Consider the following 20000-nt stretch of genomic DNA (forward strand, 5'->3'; position numbering starts at 1 on the left):
TATAGCAATATATGAATTTCCCGACAATTGGTGCTATCGTCTTGTTTTAGATCAAGTTCATAGCTACATAGTATGTACGTATGTACATACATATATTCTGACCAACAGCTTTGACTATAACTAGAATACTAATAGAATTGTAATGAGTCTCATTAATTACAAAAGATTTCTTTATACTCTTCAGGTATAAAGAAATATTTGATTTTGATTGTCGACTTTAAAGAGATAATATACATTTATATAATATATGTACATATGTATTATGAACATTTATAGTAATTGTAAATAGGTTTTGAGCTTTTAGCTATTATGCCGTATATGTTACAGTAGAATTAGGTCATTCATATTCAAATACAATTCAACTAGTAAATTATATCTCTACAAGAGCAAATACATTTTCAACAATGTGCGCTAGTTGTAATACATCAGTTGAGTTTTGACAGGTCTGATGTTTTTGCGAATGCTTTAGAATTCAACAATGCCTTAATATTATATTTGCTAGGTATTACGAATTATGGTAATAATTATCGTATTTTGAATATGTTCAGAGCAAAAATGTGACTTTCCAACTCAATATACTAGTCGAGTGAAGTTTTCACGAAAACTCTATCTAACCTGGTACCAACTTGCATATAGTGGAAGTGTATTTTCAGTTGTAATATATTTTGACCAGTTGGAATGTAATTCGCTATATGAATCAACTTACACGTTGGAATATATTCCAACTGAAAATACACTTAAACTATAAAATTAGTTGGTATCATGTTAGATGGTTTATTTTACAACTAGACGATACAGATCAATTGTAACATATGTACATATATACATATATGTATACTAACATTAAAATAAGATAATAAGATAAGTACTATAAACACTACATAAAACGAAAAATAATGTGTAAAATAGCTATTAGAATAGACTTAAGATGTATTGTGAACATATGTATGTATGTATGTAATATACAATGAACCATAAAAAACATTTTAAAATCAAAATATTTGACTATTCATATAGTTATATAGACTAGCATCTTGCATTTATGTTTGTAGATTTATGACTGTTTAATTTTAAAAAATCGTTTGTTTTTATAAATTATCCCCCAAGTATGATAATAATAATCATAGTAAAATCAGTAGAGATGAAAAAAATAATACGCAGTAGTATAGTAATTGTTGTGAATTGATTTTAAGTTGAAACGCCATCCACCCATAAAAGGATCTCGCATTTGATTTTGAATCGCGACACTTTCTCTTAGAAAAAAATAGACAAAAACGTCATCGACTGATCGATTAGACATCGAACTGATATGAGGGCTGTGATTCGAATGGTTTCCATCAAAAATCAAAGGATCCGTGGAATCTGAGGGAGGGAACACCCCGGGAGTCGATCGGCGCGGCGCGGCGCGGTACTCCCGGTGTGACCAAAAGAAAATGGGCAACAATGAGATGAAACGAGAGGGTCGTCTACAAAAAGGAGAGGAGCGTGTGCGGCCATCCATCACATCGGGCTAGGCGAGCCGAGGCCCAGAGAGAGAGACAGTTTATTGGCCGCGTAGGCACTTCCCTCGGGGGGCAATGACTGCTGCGGGGGCGATGTACCCACTCCACTCTCTACCACCTCACCCGCTGATGTTGCCACCATTGCCCATGATGCAACACGTGGCTACCACCACCATCATGGGCGATATTAACCCCCTCTGAGAAGCGGTCGGACCCTCTGACAAGCCCCATCTGAGATATGACGCTCCCCACTGCTCCAGCTTGAGGAAATATGTACTCGGTGGAAAATTCGTAGGATTCGACCTGGGGCTAGTTTCGAGCACGTGCTTTCTGTTCTGCTGCTATTTCTGTAGGCGAGTTTGACTAAGAGTTGTAATGTGCTAAGATACTTCCTGCCAAACTGGACCAGTTCCGCTTGTTTTGATTATTCAATTAGAGTAGTAGTTCGAGCAAAAAACGTGCCTATGAAATTTTAAGGGGTGGGGGGAATAATTTGTTTTTAAAAATCATGGTTTTTTTTTATGCAAACCACTTCGTAGCAGCCTAGTTAAAGTTTCAATGTAAAGTTTTGGGTAAGGTGATTCAAATAAGCTTACTATAAAAGAGTATTTATAATCATCAACGGATTATTTATTTATTTATTAGAATACATGAGCAAGGTCGATAGGTCCAATTTACTGTAAGAAAAGAAATACAAATTGAGTTGAAATCCCTTTCAGGAAAGATCACTTGTGCATATTTAGTTAATCAAATTGAGTTTTCATTCTTTACTATTAAAGTTATATTAGTTTTATTACATCTGATTAAAAATGAAAAGACAATATTGTCATAGACAAAAGACATAGACTAACTTTAATCTCACACGTGGCCGACATATTCTCTTTTTGGCCAAAATACGTTACACTAGGCGTCAACGACCCATGTTTGGAGCTAGCATTATTTTCTATTATACATAATAAAATGGTTTAGCTATGCATTTATGTGGACTAAGCGAGCTCACAATAGCTCACTATTGATCGATACCAAGATCTTTCATTGTTTTGGGTTTGAAATTTGGACCCTTTCAAGTTCTATGCTTGTATATTGACCACCTGTATTTACAAATTAACTGTCTTCGTTGCTGAAAATAAGATGTCGGTCTTATATGTTGTATAAGTTATTCTTATTGAAGTCTACTTGAACTTTGCGACCTGCATATCAATCCATATAATTCATTCCCACATTTGACGCGCAAGTCACTCAATCTAAAACTTCACATTGACCTTTCAAGACCAAAGCTCAAGTTCAAGCCGAACGTATCTAAAATGAACGTTAAGTTTATCTACGTATAATTTATTTCTGTAGGGTTCTCCCCTTGAAGTTTGTAATGAGGGGGTTCACGGTTCCTTGTGAGGAGTGCTGAAGAAATAGGGGGATGATAATGTAAACTGTGGGAACCACTGTACAAGACTATGCGCAAGCACTAATGAAAACCTAACGAATCTTTAGTTTTACAAACTATACAAAGTTTCAAAACACGACTTTCAAAAGTCTGTTCATCGAGCTGTGAAATATTACATAAACTTTTACCCACAATATAATACTCGTCGTCCAAAGGAGCAAATACACTGAATCATACGACACGGCAAGCTTAGGTAGATTTAAGTTGTGATGGGCGTATCCTCATGTCATTATTAATTCGGACGATCTTATTATTTCGACAATTTTGTCCTACATTTCTTCAAATATGTGAATCACCGTTATCGATCACTGTCAATACAAAATATCATCAGAAGTTTTGACATGGATCATCATAGCATAGATCAGGCGTGCTAGCGCTATTTTTACATATGCAAAACTATCTTAAAAAACACGTGCTGCGTACCACTCTGTGTTTTGTGCCCCGAGATGATTTTTGACGTGCCGAATTCGGTCATATGGTAAAACCGCACACGAAATAAGCGCACACTGAAAATTTTACTCGCTTAAAAAAACATAAATGAAAAATGTATATAATATATAATACTAGTGGTTTTACCCGGCTTCGCTCGGTATTTGCATTATATACAGCTTAAACATGGCTAATCTAATAGTACACATTCATTTGTTTCTTTATTAAATTTATTTGAATCGAAAAAAAATATATATTCAACGATATCGATATCGTCGTCATATGTAGAAACTTTGATTTGTTTTCGATGCTTCCACCCCAAACCTTACATATGTACTTTAAACCTTACAAAGTCTCTTTCGAAATTACATATATATTAGATTTAGTAAATTTTCAAAATTATACATAATTTGTGTATCATTATATAATTTTTGGTTAAAAAAAACCGAAACAAAAAGTGAAATAAAAAAATGGAGACCGGAATACATATGTGTGTACATATATACATTTATATATGTATGTATGTAGATATTTAAATACAGTAAAAAATGCGAACACTAAAAATTGCTCATGAAAACGGTAATTGGATTATTAGACACATTGCGATCGCTCAAAAGCTAATTTTTGCCATAAAAATCGCGAATACGGAATATTTGGCACTCGAGTTTTCGTTATCATGATAGTTATCGTTAGTATGATGGACTTTTCGGCTGCCAGATGTTCAGTCATAGATATTTTAGTGACTTTTGGGCGAGCGCTGTGTGACCAATAATCACCGAACCCATGAAAACTGCGCACAAATAACAATAATCTATCCTTCTCAATTTCAATTCAATCAATAAAACCGTACTAAAAATACAAGATAAACAAATACATACATCTGTGTGTGCGCTTTTTCGTTTGCCACTTTATCACACAACTGAATTTGTCATACCCCAACTTATTTTCAAGGGCAAATATTGGCCAACATATTATGAAACTTTGCAATTTTGCGTCCGATTTTTCTTTTAGTCTAAAAGTGGCTGTTCACAATCGTTCCACACTCCATGTACGGTTTTTACCGGCTTGCAATTTTAACGTGCGCTTTTTTCCCGTTCGAAATTTTCATTGTGGTTTAGCCGAATTCGACCTGCTCAAATTTGCCCGTCACCTCGGTCCGAACATGACTTTCCGAATACCTCGAGTGTTGACCACTCAGGATTTAGTCCTTTGTGTCGGATACGAAGGGTTGGGTACAGGTCTTGGGTCTGATAGCTCGTCCTGTCGTTCCCGGAGGGCAACGACTCCTCCGAGAGGACGTTGTCCTCACGGGGTACGAACCGGCACCCCCGCTTAGTATATATACCCAGTATAGTAAAGTTCTGGGTAAGCGAGAGAGGCCCTTATCGCTCCACCGACCGCCCACCACCAACCAACCCACATCATTATTTACAAGCCGAACAAATCAACAACCGACCGAATGGTTTGAAGAATCTAGAACTAACCCCTCCCTCCCTCCACAGGGAATAAACTTTTTACTTTTAGATTTAACTACTAGGGGTTGGGTAAGTGTGCATGGTGTGTCTCAATTCAAAAAAGAGGGTCGTTTTAATTGAGGGCAATTGTAAAAAATTGTCCAATTTGCGCAACGATGATCCCCGCTTGCATAGATAACGACTTTCAACCAGCTCTAGAACAGTATTTTTCAATTATTATTTATTACCTGTATGTTGTGAAGGAAGAGTTGATATTTTTACAAAAAGTACAGTTTGGTGGTCTATTGAGTAAGTTTCCATGTTTCTTTTGGTTTTGATCAAATTTTTAACAGTTTGAGACTCATCAGATTAAAACCCTTATCAGTCCTGACATAATATATGTATGTAAATCGTTGATTCGTTTAATTGTTGACTCTTTTTTAAAGGAAATCTTTCTTATACAAGATTTATATTAGATTCAATCTGTTAAGTTAATTTGTTTTAGAGAATTTAAATTTGTGACTTGCCTTTTCGGAACCACTTACATACATATATTCTTTCGATCGCTTTGATACCCAACATACGGCGGTTAGCTATTCATAAAGTAAGCAAATATCGCTATATCGCTAGAAGAATTTAATAATTAACGAAATCATTAAAAATTACATCGACATTATCTGTCAGATCGACACGATGACAGCTGGCTATTCAGAAGCGCATTTTATTCACACCTTTGAAACTTTTACCTTATATAGGTAGTTGAATAGTTATAGGCAGCCAAGATGCTTTGTACCTACAAAAAATGGTTGACTATTGTCAACCTTTTGTTTTGCCATTAGTGAAGAGTGGTTATAGCAGTGACTTTTTTGCACTTTCTCTTATAATTGAACAAACAAGTTTTATGCATTTTATTTTATGGTTGACGAACTATTGGCAAAATGGACACTTGGCCGAACAGACATTAGGCTAATGAAAATTTGGCCAAACGAACACTTGGCCGAATGAAATTTTTAATTCATACATATTTCGACATATTTCGCAAAACATTAAATATAATGTTTTGCATTTAACAATATTTTGATTTTTAAATGCTTTTTATTATTACTAAATTATGTTCACAATACATCTTATATATATTTTAATAGCTACTGATCTACTGATCATTTTCTTTTTTACAATTTTATTTTATTTGGTTAGTAATTAAGTATTATTCTAATGTTAATGTACAGCATAATAGGAAAAAAATAGCTCAAAAACCTATTTACAATTCTTATAAATGCTCATAATACATCTTATACATAATATTAATTAAAGACTCTCTAAAGTCGACGATCTAAAGCAGATTGTGTTTAGGAAATCTGTGTTTATACCTGAAGGGTATAGACATTTTGTTGTAATCACCGAGACACTTCACAAGTATTTTAGTATGGTTATTAGTGATTCTGTTATATAATCTACTGGTTAGTTCGTTAGTAATTTCTGTAACTGACGGAATATTATTTATGGCATGCAGTTTTTTCAAGTTAGTATATATGGGTGTGTTATTTATATAGTAAATTATTTTTAGTGATTTATTTTGTATTATTTGGAACTTGGAAAAGTTAGTATTCGAGGCGTTATTCCATACAGGTGAAGCATAGGTAATATGAGTGCGAATATGAAGCATACATAGGTAATAATAGTGGTAATATGAGTGCGCGATATACTTTTATTTTATTTTGAGTTGATAAAGAACTATGGCGATTAAATATTGGGTATATTGAGGAAATACACGGCATCGCCTTAATATTAAAAAATATTGGTGGTCTGTAATACGCGTATTCTGCTTTTCCGAGATTCTGGACAAATCGAATTAACAAAAAAAATGATAACAATATATGAATTAAATCAAACAGAAATAGTTTTTTTGAAACTAAAATTGGACTTCAGCCACTTTAAATTACATACATAGAACGGCTCAACGGTAAAGAATAATATTAAGAAAAGTAGGTTCTAACCTGACCAATATTTAAATTGTGTCCGAGACCTGGTAAGGGTAAAACCAAAGTACAATCTAATAAATTAAAAACACTTTCAAGACTTGTTTATCAAATTGAGAGGACGAAAAGTAGTCGAAAGATTGTACATAAATACGACGAAAACATACCTAAAGATTTATGTACATACTCAATCCATGAACCAATTTGTCAATTCCGTTTAATCCTCTTTAAGCTCACTTTCTATATAGGTATGTATGATGATTCGCCTGGCAAACGTTGATTGTTTAGCATGGATCGTAAACCTTAATAAGAAACACAGTGAATTTTATCACCATCAGCTAGCTATCTGGCTGATACAATAAAAGCTAAAATTATATTTAATACCACGGACATTTCGATCAATAAATATATACATAAATCCTATCGACGAGTTTCCAAAGCGATCAAAACGAATTTCCCTCCACCGCTTTCCGACTGGTTTCTCGTTAACGATCTATACATAGAACTACGCTACACTGCACAAATGATAAATCATCGTAAATCAACCCCTGTTCCGATTTAATGCAGTCAGTTTCACGGAACACCGCGCTCCACAAGTGTGAGTAGCAACCCTAACAATGCACTCTACCATGAAACCGCACGTTCGAAAATCGAACGCTGAAAACATTTCGCTTATCGAAATAAAAAAAATAAAAAAATACAAATCTACATAGTGTACGGTCTGCGCTGACAATGTGAAAGTTACGAATGCATATTCATGACAAATTGCTGACAAGAGGATTTCCCTTGATAGCGACCTATTAGGGTGAAGGACCCTTATGCGTGGCGACATGAATACGGGCGACAATAATTCGAGTCCTCTCTCTCTCTCTTTAGCTACATAGCACGATACAAATATAATGCGTGCTGATAATTGAACTTAATTCATTGTATAATAGAGTCGTAATGATGTATCTGATATTATCGTTCGAGTTAAGGTCGATTCATACTGGCACAGCACAGACCGGAAACTACAGCACGAAAAGTATTCCTCGGTACATTCTATACGTATTTTCATTTATTTATTTATTCAATCAATCATGTCTAACATATTAAGAATTATTTAAACAGGTAAAGGTACAGCCATTTATTAAATACGACATCTAGCAACAGCGTGGACTGGTGGTTAGCATACATACAATATGCTTTCGAACATAGTAGTCACGGGTTCTAGTACCACTGATAGCTGCTGGCCAGACCTTGGTTTGTGACTCGATTTGAGTTCGATTGTTTCCTATCAGAGTTTGCCAATTTGTCTGATTTTCATTAAAACGGTTCCAATAAATTTGCAACATTTAGGTCCTATACGATTTTATGTCGCGTGATCACTTAGTCGCAAAAATAGAACATACACTTTTATGTACGATTGCACGCAGAGAAATGTTATAATAATAGAAGTGGCTTTAGGCGTCATATTGTTGTCAAGTGAGTAATGTTCACAGACCTTTTCAAATAATTTTGGGGCTCGACGTATGTCCGATAAAAACCTTTCTGTTTTTTTATATTACTGGCAAGATGGGCAAGTGCATCGTTAAAAATTGCACAATGCATTAAAAAACACACAATACACAACATTTTTATAAGTAAATTGACCATTTAAGTAACATATTATTCAATTAACATCGTAGTTTGACAGTTTTTAAAAGTGTCATGGCGATCACCTGCATTCTACATAACATTTCAGGGGCGGCATCAGAGAAATGTAAAAAATATTTTTAAATAAATGTAAAAAAATTTCTCTTGGTGGCGCCGAATACTCAATTATATTAATAACCAATTATTTAAGTTTAATTAATATGACCATCGTTCATTTTATTACACGTTAATTTAAGAGTTTCCAAAGACAGACAAATACAAAAAAGTGGATCAAAATAATCCGCCAACTGAGAAAAGAAACGGGTTGGCCACCAACGTCCAACACCACCATATACTCAAATAGTAAATAAATCTATATCAAAATAAATCTTTAATTTATGTAGTGAATATGTGATAACCCTGATTATATTCCGTGTGTTGTAGCGTAGCTATGGAGACGTACCGCATATTATTGACACAATTTATTCATTCGTAAAGGCACTTCTATTATTATAACATTTCTCTGATTGCACGTATATGCGACCAAATAATCATAGCCTGCTCAGTGACTGCACGTGCGCTGCTGTATGGTATGAATAGAAGTTGTCTATTCCATGCACGGCTACGCCAGCTGTTGCCATGCAGTGCTGGACAGTATGAATATACCTTTTTTTGAATTTTACAACTCAATGGGGCCGTCGCGATGTGGTTGACATTGATAGGCCTGCTCCTAGAGCTGTCAGTCTGGAAAATGTGTATTTCAACTGATTATCTGCCAAATCGGTTAAGAATGCAGTTGTTGATTGTATATCGAAATTATAATATGATTTGTATATGATAATGAGGAAACTTGTCGCTTTAGCAAAAAAATATGATGTTATAAGTGTATTGGTAATAGCAACGCCATGTTTTCTGCTCTCTTGCTTTGAACACCAATGAAGCGGTCTATTTATATTTGAAAAGCATCCTTCCAACGCCGATCTCTGGTCATTATATGTCAACCTAAATCAACACTATGGCTTACTGTGTACATATCTAAACACATTATACAATTTAGTTATACGTATTAATTTCAAACCGTAGGCATATGAATGCTTGCAACAACCAACAAATTCAGAGTAGCCAAATTTGCGAGAGAGGGAGAAGATGCCGATTTTATTGAACCAGTCACAAAAATTAAGGAAGATAAATTGAATATTTTTTTGACTTGAACCCATGGCCTCTAATCGTTCTAATAGTGAGCCACTTATGTAACTAAATAGATATATATTTTATTTTATAAAATTAATGCCCCGTTGAATAATTGTTGTTGATAGCATTTAATTTAACATAAAAAAAATAGTAGAAGACGAGAAGATAAAAGAAGAGGAAGTTAAATAATAAAATTATCACAGTTCTATTCACATTTAGATCTAAAGATTTATTCAACTTCTCAACTAGTCAATTAGCCAAAGCACAGAACAGGTTAATCTCGTGAACGAAAAGGTCGGAGTTCGATTCATATTTTAGTTAAAAGATCGCTATGTTTTATGAATGCAAGTTTTAAATGCTAAATTTAGAGTAACTACATTTCGTAAGAGTTTTTTTTAGATACATTGTACATCTGATATAGATGTTAAATTCTAATTCAACATATATTTTCATCACTCTATTTATATGCACCAGGAAACTACATAGGTATGTACATACATAAAATATATTCTCACGGAAATGTTTTCCATTATAATAGAATAAATGACTCGATAGAAAATTGGTAACTAAGCTCTTGGGTATGTATGTGTGTATAATATGTATATATTTATGTATTTAAGATTAAGTTTTGACCATTTTGGCATTACAGGAGTCACTAATGCGCCATAATGGTCGAAAAATATAGATAAGAAAAAAAAAAAATATGCAGATGTACATACATATATACACAAACAAAATACATTTTTATATATACTCATAAAATAACAACATCATTATAATAATAGCAGATAAAGTAAAAATATCAAATACTAAAATAAAAAGTAGGGAATATCTTGCACCTATAGCCAGCACCGACATATTATATAAGAACCAGCCGCAAATACAAAACATTAGAAGAGAGAAGATCAAAATTTCACTCTCACATCACATTCCATTATGAAAATAATGATGAGCGCAGGCTACCAGACAAATAGGTTAAAATAATCTCCGATAACATACTTTGGTTCACTGGTGTGGAAAATATCACATTCAGGCTGAGCAACAACGATTTCATTGAGAAGTCGGATATCTCTTGGAATAAGAGCTATTCGATAAAGAACTGTGTGAGCAGGAGGTACAACTATCAAATGATGATGTCTACCACACACATAATTTTTAGGGACATAAAGTCCCAACTGTTCCAGCAACGACGGGCATGACGTAGAAGCTGGAGAACAAAACAAATTCATGGGAAGTTTCTCTGAAGCTTAAGGTAATTATACCCAAGCATGCCCAAAAGGAAAGGATTAGAAAGTAGGGGAGAGATACGGTGGAAAATATCACATTCAGGCACAGCAGTAAAGATTTATATAAAATATACACCTATGTATATATGTGATCAACAAGTTAATGTTGTGTTGGAGTATGACTTTCAGAAGTAGGAAGTATAGCCGAATGAACATTCTAAAAGTGCACTAGCACCAGAAGGACTTTGAGCCACTTTGGAACGGTGTCCTCAAATTTAGCAAAAAGGTTGACGATTCGTGTGGAGCAGTCGCTAACGGTGGTCAGTAACGATCCGGTGGATTTGAATAGCTTCTCCTCAAACGGTTTGTGAACCGGTACTCCACCGCTACGTACGCCAATCTCTCAACCATTCATCTGTGGCGGAAGTGGCCATCCTTCCATACTGCAAAACCGACACGACCACAATCCTACAACAAATGGAAATAAAAATAAAGTGGAAAAGAAGCGTATCCGTCAATTTCACATTCGAATGCAGACGCTGGGCAAAACTATGCGCAGGGAATCCTTCCACGACGGGTTATTGACACGCGACTGCTCGCCGTTGCTACATACATACATAGATATGTATGAAGAAGAAGAAAGTTTGACTTGTGTCAAAACCTATAACGGATACGGTGTGCTGGAGTGACGTTAGCTATCAATGTCATTGTGAATTTCGAATGCAATTTTTAAATATTGAGAAATGCATGTATGTAAATTTTAAATCTAATGAACTTTCTTTGTACCGTATTTTTGGGTCAGGATTGCACTAGTGGTACCTCGTGAGGATTCATTGTGGGGGGCGGCAGAGATGAATCGGGATATACATAGTAGCTCGTTGACCATACCGGTGATCAAATGCAAACAAAAATGGCATGGATATGTTGTATATACATATGTACTATACTGGGAGGTCTGCAGCCCCGAAGCCCATATGGACGAGCCGCCACTGGACTGCACTGTCCTTTTCCACGAGCTCTGATCTTTATTAGAAATCCATTTGCTTTCGAACATAACTGAATAGTCTTTTGATTTCATGTTCTTCTTTATCTTACCGATAGACGGCTTCATAAACATACAATATCGGGTAGAAATAACTATTTATGTAAGTTAACGTCGTTTTTATGGTTAAAATTTTAAACATAAAAAACTAACGATTTTTTTCAAAAGGAGTCCTCATTTTGATAATTAATCATTTTACAATATTTTCCAATTGTTTTACATATAAAAATGAATCCCATTTGGAAAAAAAATTGACGGTTGCTTTCTTTTAGACTTCAGATGGCAATCACAAAGACGTCATTTATGTAACTTTTAACTTTATTTACTTTTTACCTCATTTAATAGTGGGTCAGAGTCTTATAATTTCAACGAGATTTATCAATTCAGAGAGTCTTATCATTTCAACTTTCAGGAAAACCTATCTTCGTTTTTTAAAGAAACTTGTTCTCACTTGAGTCCCCAGGCTTTAATTTTTTTGCTATTGGGTTTGGGTTTGTTTTACACGTTAAATCATCATTACTCAGCCCCCGTTATGTTGTTATTGTTTATTAAATATCTATAACTAATCGCAACTTATCCATCCACTGCTGAATGAAGGCCTCTCCAACACGCTTCCACTCGTCTCTGTTTGTGTAACTCTCAAGCATATCACCCCACACATTTTCCTAATTTCGTCTACGCATCTCCCCTGCGGTCTTTCTTTTACCCTTTTGCATTCTCTCGGGTATCATTCTAGCACTTATTTTGTCCACCTTTCGTACATTCTTTCAGCCACCTGGCCGGCCCATTGCCATTTAAATCTCTTTACTCTATCCACTATGTCCCCTACCCTTTTCATACTTGTCACTTCACGTATTCCACTTCCTGTCTTCCTTCGCGATGTCGAGGATATAGCGTTCCACACTTCTTTGTGTGCATTGTACTTTGTGTAGCATCTTGACGCACTTTGTCCAAATTTAACATCCATACGTGATCACTGGCAAAACGCATCGATCGAAGATCATTTTATTCAGACAGAGTGGCATTTTTGATTTAAAAACAACATTAATTCGTTCAAATGCACTCCACCCTAATTGCATACATCTTTTATTTCTTCTTCTGTATTCTACATATAATATACATATGTTATTGTACTGTAATGTTTGGAATTGTTAGTACTTACGTACAAAATAATCTATACATAAGTGTCGCCTTGGATAATTCCTGTCTTAGCATCTACATATGTTAGAAATGTACATTTGCAATAAAAACATTATTGCTTCTTCAACAAAATTAACCCGTTCTGAAAAAATGCTACAACTTTTAAGGATAATGATTGTGACTATCAAATGTTGGAGTTGCATAGATCCTTTTTGCAAAACACACATCCAACTAAGCAAATAAAGTACTCAATTCGCCACGTTTGTCTGTACGTACGTATATAATTAACAGCACCTCCACTCAACACACTCCAAAGGGCTCGTCAAAAGTAATTTCTCTCGATTCGACACACAACCTTCATTCATGTATCCGACATAATACGGCTCGAATTAAAAGTGGATCTTTACAAATTCGATCGTCTGCGACGTTTACGACCTGCCATCAATTGAACGAAGAGGAGAGGCGCAACAGAAAGCGTCGCCGGTAAAAGTGGAGTGTTGCACACCTGAGGCATTTGGCACCTGCACCACTGCTATGTAGATAACTGAGTACCCAAGAGTAGGTACACACTGACAGAGAGAGAGATAGACCAACGGTACTCTGAACACGGAGGGGCAAACAAAAGGGCCATCCGTGGACAGGTTGACAAAAACACATGCGATCGCCAATGTTCAACCCAGGGATGTGCATTAGAGTGCGCCATAGCTTTCTACTCTTCATAAGAGAATAGCAAATAGGAAAAGTCCTACAGTTTTTGTCCAGGATATAGTTATTGACCTCGATAGCTCAAAGTTTCAAAAACAAGAACCCTGTGCCATTACTGAGAACCTTAACCAATATACGGCAGGAAACAATAGTGCCAAGCGTCATATTTCTTCTGGCGACGACCTTCTCTAATATAATTGCATGGGCGTCCCAGGTGATTAGTAGCAGAATTTTGATAAAGAAGTAAAAAATAGTGCACAGCTCGGATAAGGTCGACAAATTGCCGATCAAGGCCAATAATGGCAGACACGACAATTGAACACGTCGTTCGTTCGGTCGTCTGAAACGCGTTGTTGTTGTTGCAAATGTGTGCCACGATAGGATATCTATCCACGGTAATTGCTCAATTTCCACAATACGACTCGTTTGAAGGATATCATCACTGGCTAATTGCGAATGCCATTCGATCTCGTAAACATTTCAACGTAAGATTCAACCCTACCTGGCAAACATTAAAATTTTGTACAGAAATTAAGAGGCAATTTCATAGTTTAGTAGGGGGAACGCTACAGTTGTTGGCCGGAGTGTATGCAGTTGTTGGCCACTCGGGCTAAAACAATACACTATTGTCAATTGACGGTGAAATAATACATTGATATCATTAATAAGTGGTTGGTTATTTGTTATTTGTGGGTTGATAAATAAGTGTGCACTGTTAAACAACTATACACCTACTTACATATATTGAATCCAATCGCTTTTAAAACGACGAGAAGAAAAAACCAAAGGAAGGCGGAGATGAAAGGAAGTGATAGAAAGCAAGGAGAAAAGAGAGAGGGAATTTTTTTCTTAAACCGTTTTTGTAAGCACTGTTGATGCAAGTATGCACGTCAAATGAATTCGTTGCAGTACTTCTACTATTCTTTTGGGTTAATATACATTTTACACAATATATACCTATAAATAGAACTAGATACATAGTTTTAATTTAGTAGGTGCATTCAGAATCGTACCAAGGCATTGATTGGCAATGGAACACATTTGTCAAGGTCGCAAAAATCTGAAGGGCGCTAAGAGCGTGAAGCAAAACTTTCTTACGACGAAAAATAAAGTATGAAATTCAAGAAATAATACTTGAATCAGATTTATGAATCGGAAGCTATACGCATATTTCTGACAATGCCAGCGACAATAGCCACGATCAAAAGAAGTTCCAGTAAATTAAGAATAATCAAAATTATTTGAAAATTATTACATCCAAGACTTCCCAATGCGTTTCTTCTTTAACCAGCAGCGTGGACTAGTGGTAAGCATATTATGCTTTCAAACGGAGTGGCCACGGTTCGATTCCCACTAGTAACTGTTGATCAGACCATGGTTTGTGACTTCAAGTCGATCGTTTCCTTTCAGACTTTGCCAATTTTTCTAATTGTCATTAAAAAAAAAGGTTTATGTAAATTGGCATCTCCTTTTCAATCTCTCTTGCAAATCTCAAGTTATTCAGCGTCTTGTGGTTCGCCAATTTCTATAATAAAACACTGCAAAATTGTCTCCACTGTGGATCATTTTTGTATGAATTTGTATTGTAAATAAATGCTTTTATTAATTGTATTGTATCTGTATTAGTACACTCGATCGGTAAAGGCGAGTGTATGTGTGTACATGTTCGATGGAAAAAAAAAAAAAATAACAATGATAGACATCGACGAGATAATATTATGGTGTTCTACATTTAATCGAGATATGGTGTTCAACATTCCATGGATGAGCTTTCGTCAGAACAGAGACGAATGGATAAGTCCTTATCCCGCATTGGATTACAGATGATGATGATGACGATAATCATTCGAACGGTAAATAGTACTATTAGTATCGACAGGAAGATTTAGTACACGTTCAATTTCAGAACCCCAAAAAGATTGTACAAATTTACACGAACAATGCAAAAGAAACTGTAGTATTAATAGTGCCCGTGTGAAAAAATTCAATTTGTATGTTGAGTTCGAAAAAAATGTTGTTTTTCGATTTTTCAAAGATGATTGTAAATAGAAGCCTAAAATTTCTAAGAAAACTTTGCAATGCTCGAAATGTGAACAATGAAAGAACACGATATTTTCGTTTTAATCCGACCAGAACTGTTGAAAATAAAAGTAGACAACTTCGACACTATCCAGCAGCAAAAAAAATTACACAGTCCACAAGCAATATGTATGTATGTAAGCAGCGGCACAAAGAAGCAAATGGAGAAATGCACTTAAAAAGTGTTGAAGCACCAAACCTTTTTTGATGTCCTCATTGACGTAGCCCGCAGCGTTCTAGGTATATTCACATCTTCTTCAATCAGGTCGGGGCATTGACACAACACTTCCTTTTTGCTGCGGTTGTTTCCAACACGGGGCTTATCTCACGCGTCTATTTAACAAAAATTATAATTACTTGCAATGTAACGCACAAAAAGTGCAACGTTGAAATAAGTAAAAACATTACTTTATACCACCAAAAAAAAAAAAGGAGTTAAAAAGTATGACTGTGCGTTATTTAAACACGTCGTTCATTGTAGGTAACGAAAAGTTCTTTTCGAGAATCTTTCTATGGAGTCGACTTTCGGAAGTAAAACCGAGATCATATTATAATAGCTTCAATTAAATGAGTGGTTACAGTGCTTCGTTTGTACTTTGATTTGCATCGATGTTGCAGTAATTGAGTAATAAAAATATGTATGTATATAAAACGCCGAGTTATATTAACACCAACTGAGGGCGTTGACTTTTTTATTTATTTATACGATTGTAAAAAATATTTTATTGCAGGTTGATTTGTATATTTATGTATGTAAATTTTGAGCGGCTCTGACTTTGTTCAAAATACAAAAAATTTTTTTTCTAATTAGCACAATTTAATGCTTTTATTTTAAGGGTATGGAATAAATCGGTGCGCTCCGTTCTACCAACTTGCAATATTTCGAGACTCGTTTTCTCAACTTTTCATCTCATTAAACAGGAGTTTTTTTTTTTATATTGTATACAAAATTGTTTTGTAATGTTTTATTATTTTTTATACTAATAAACCCAAACTAAATTATACAGATCATTGGTCAACAGATTCTTTGAAATATCTTAGTAGTTCATTATGGTTTTAAAAAATAGTAGTAGGTATAATCCATCCGCTGGTGGGACGTGGTATGTGCTATATTTAGATACTTTTAAACATGCAAAAAAAAACGCAGCACCCCTAGCCAATATACATGGTACACAATCCCAAAAATCACGTCCTGGAGTGTTTTCAGTGATATTTTATACTTGTATTTATCCTTGGTTGACAGTCGTTTGACTTGGTTGACTTGGTTGAAACTTGTCGATTGCATATATATATGCATACACGTGCGACCTCCCAAACATATGCATTTTACACGTGCAAGTACACCCGAATTCAGTTTGGGGAATACCCATTGTCTACGGTCACTGTGGGAAGCCAAGGACACATGACGTCCCATACCACTCAGTGTGTTTTCGTCCTTAGGTAAACGTACATGCTATCTCTTTCAGCAATTCTCGACCAATAGCATTTCATATAGACAATAGAACACGTAAGGAAAGCATAAGCGTTTTAACTAAGTGTCAATCCATTGTAAATCAAAAATCATCATTTTTGGAAGGATAATAGAGGGCGGCAAACTAGAGGACCGTTATGTCACTGCGTGTATGGGCGCTTTAATCTTTAACCGTACAGAATATAAATATATACGCAAACTAAATGCAAAGTTTATATTACAAAAGCCAGAGAAATGCAAGGCGATGCGGGGTATATCCTCAATATACCCAATATTTAATCGCCATAGTTCTTTATCAACTCAAAATAAAATAAAATTATATCGCGCGCTCATATTACCATTATAAGCATATGCTTCACTTGTATGGAATAACACCACGAATACTATCCTTCCAAGCTCCAAAAAATACAAAATAAATCCCTAAAAATAATTCACAACATACCCATATATATGCTAACTTAAAAAAAATGCATGCCATAAATAATATTCCGTTTGTTACAGACATTACTAACAAACTAACCAGTAGATTCTAAGACAGAATCACTAATAACCAACCATACACTAACACACTTGTGAAGAGTCTTGGTGATTACAACAAAATGTCTATACCCTTCACGTATAAACACAGATTACCTAAACACAATCTGCTTTAAATCGTCGACTTTAATTAATATTATTTATTAGATTTATTATGAGCATTTGTAAGAATTGTAAATAGGTTTTTGAGCTCTTTTTCCTATTATGCTGTACATTAACATTAGAATAATATAATACTATGATTATACTAACCAAATAAAAAATAAAATTGTAAAATAGAAAATGATCAGTAGATCAGTAGCTATTAAAATATATATATAAGATGTATTGTGAATATAATTTCGTAATAATAAAAAGCATTTAAAAATCAAAAATATGATGAACAGATATTCATCAGTGAAAGGGGAAGGAGGGGTATAGATATATTGCATCAATATTGGAGGATGAAGTACGAGTTGTTATGTACAAATATATATGATACATAGTATTGCATGAATAGAATTGAATAAATCTTAATTTTTAATTTCATGCGAATCGTTTCTTAGCTTAGCTTTATTTACTAGGATTGCGTCTAACTCAATTTATTTCAATATACATACAAGTTGCATCTCAATTTGTAATCGTACGATCGATCGATCGTAGAGCATTTTCCTTCCTACGGCCATTACGGAAAATTAAACCACAACATCGTGATTTTATTTAATAACACCATATATATTGTTTAATAATATAACGTTTCAGTTGCGCAATATCAATTTATCGGTGTGGGTGATTTAAGGGTTACGATGTGGAAAAATGCACGATTATGACGAGTGACGTGTCACGTGGCCAGAGCGAGACAAACATACGACATTGTCGAGTGCGCGAGAGAGAGACGGAAGATCGTTATCATTGTTATGCCAGTGGCTGCGCACGTTCGGTAGTCGCATCGTACAATAAATTTGTCCGAGTAATTTATGTTGGTTGTTTATTGAAATAATTATATGGTTTTCGACGTATAATGAATGTTTAAGTTTATTCCGGTTGGTTTGTGTGTGTGTGTGTGTGTGTGTGTGTCGATAAAATTATTGAAATGGGTAATTCCATTCAAGATTAGTAATGGGTTTTATTTTATGTTTAAAAAATTCCGATATTTAATTGTGTAATTAAACATTAATATAATACAGTTTAGTCTTGATGGTAAAGTTGGTAATGTTAAAATGTGTAAATATTTACTGTTATAAATATAAACGTATGATAATGTATGTATGTACATATATGTACTCCTATGTCAATCAGTTTTGTAAATACATACGTAAATCAACAAGTCTCGTTGATTTATGTTGGTATTTAACAAGTAAATCGGACTCGAGTCTTCAGCTGACTGCTGGTTTATATGTTTTGTGATTTTTCGTTACATACTTGATGATAGTTACGAATGTAAATAAAATGTATGTGCCGTTATAGTATTCGAAGTTCAATTTTCAGTTCCAAAAATATTATTTCAGTTTGCTTCATTCACAAATTGTTATCACTACTTTTAATTCGTCATGTCCAGAATCTCGGAAAGGCAGAATAAACTTATAACAGACCACCAGTATTTTTAAATATTGTAATACGCAAAACATTATATTTAATGTTTTGTGAAATACTCTTTTGCTAGATGAAGTATTCTATGTGGCTTACCTTTTTTAAAAAACATTTTGTTTGCCTTCAAAACTTAATCTTCTGAATCATTTGGCGAACAATCGATTGGGAATGCAACATTACAAGGCCTTGTTTTTTGTTTCCGCGTGCTCCGCCCTGGTTTGTTCCAAGAGAATTTTTTTGCGAGTCGATTCCCTTGCTATATTTGTACTCAAGAAGTTCTGTGTAAATATGTAAATGATTTCATAAATGCTTGAAAATTTCATAAATGCTTAAAGAGACGAGTAAATAAAAAAATGTCTTGTCTTCCACAGAAATGCCTATACATAGAAATTCGTCAGTACCGCGAAGGAACAGAACTGATTCGGCAAGTCCGTGCAAGAGAACGACGTGGCGGACCATACCATGACAATCCATTATCACTATCATATCAATATGGATAACGATTTGAATTGTAATTGTAATTGAATCTAATATATAATTTCGAAAGACACTTTGTAACAATGTATGTAAGTATGTAATGTTGGTCGGTAACATCGAAAACAAATCAAAGTTTCTTTGACG

The sequence above is a fragment of the Arctopsyche grandis genome, chromosome 9 (assembly GCF_051622035.1).
Source record: "Arctopsyche grandis isolate Sample6627 chromosome 9, ASM5162203v2, whole genome shotgun sequence".
In the NCBI taxonomy this organism is placed as follows: domain Eukaryota; kingdom Metazoa; phylum Arthropoda; class Insecta; order Trichoptera; family Hydropsychidae; genus Arctopsyche; species Arctopsyche grandis.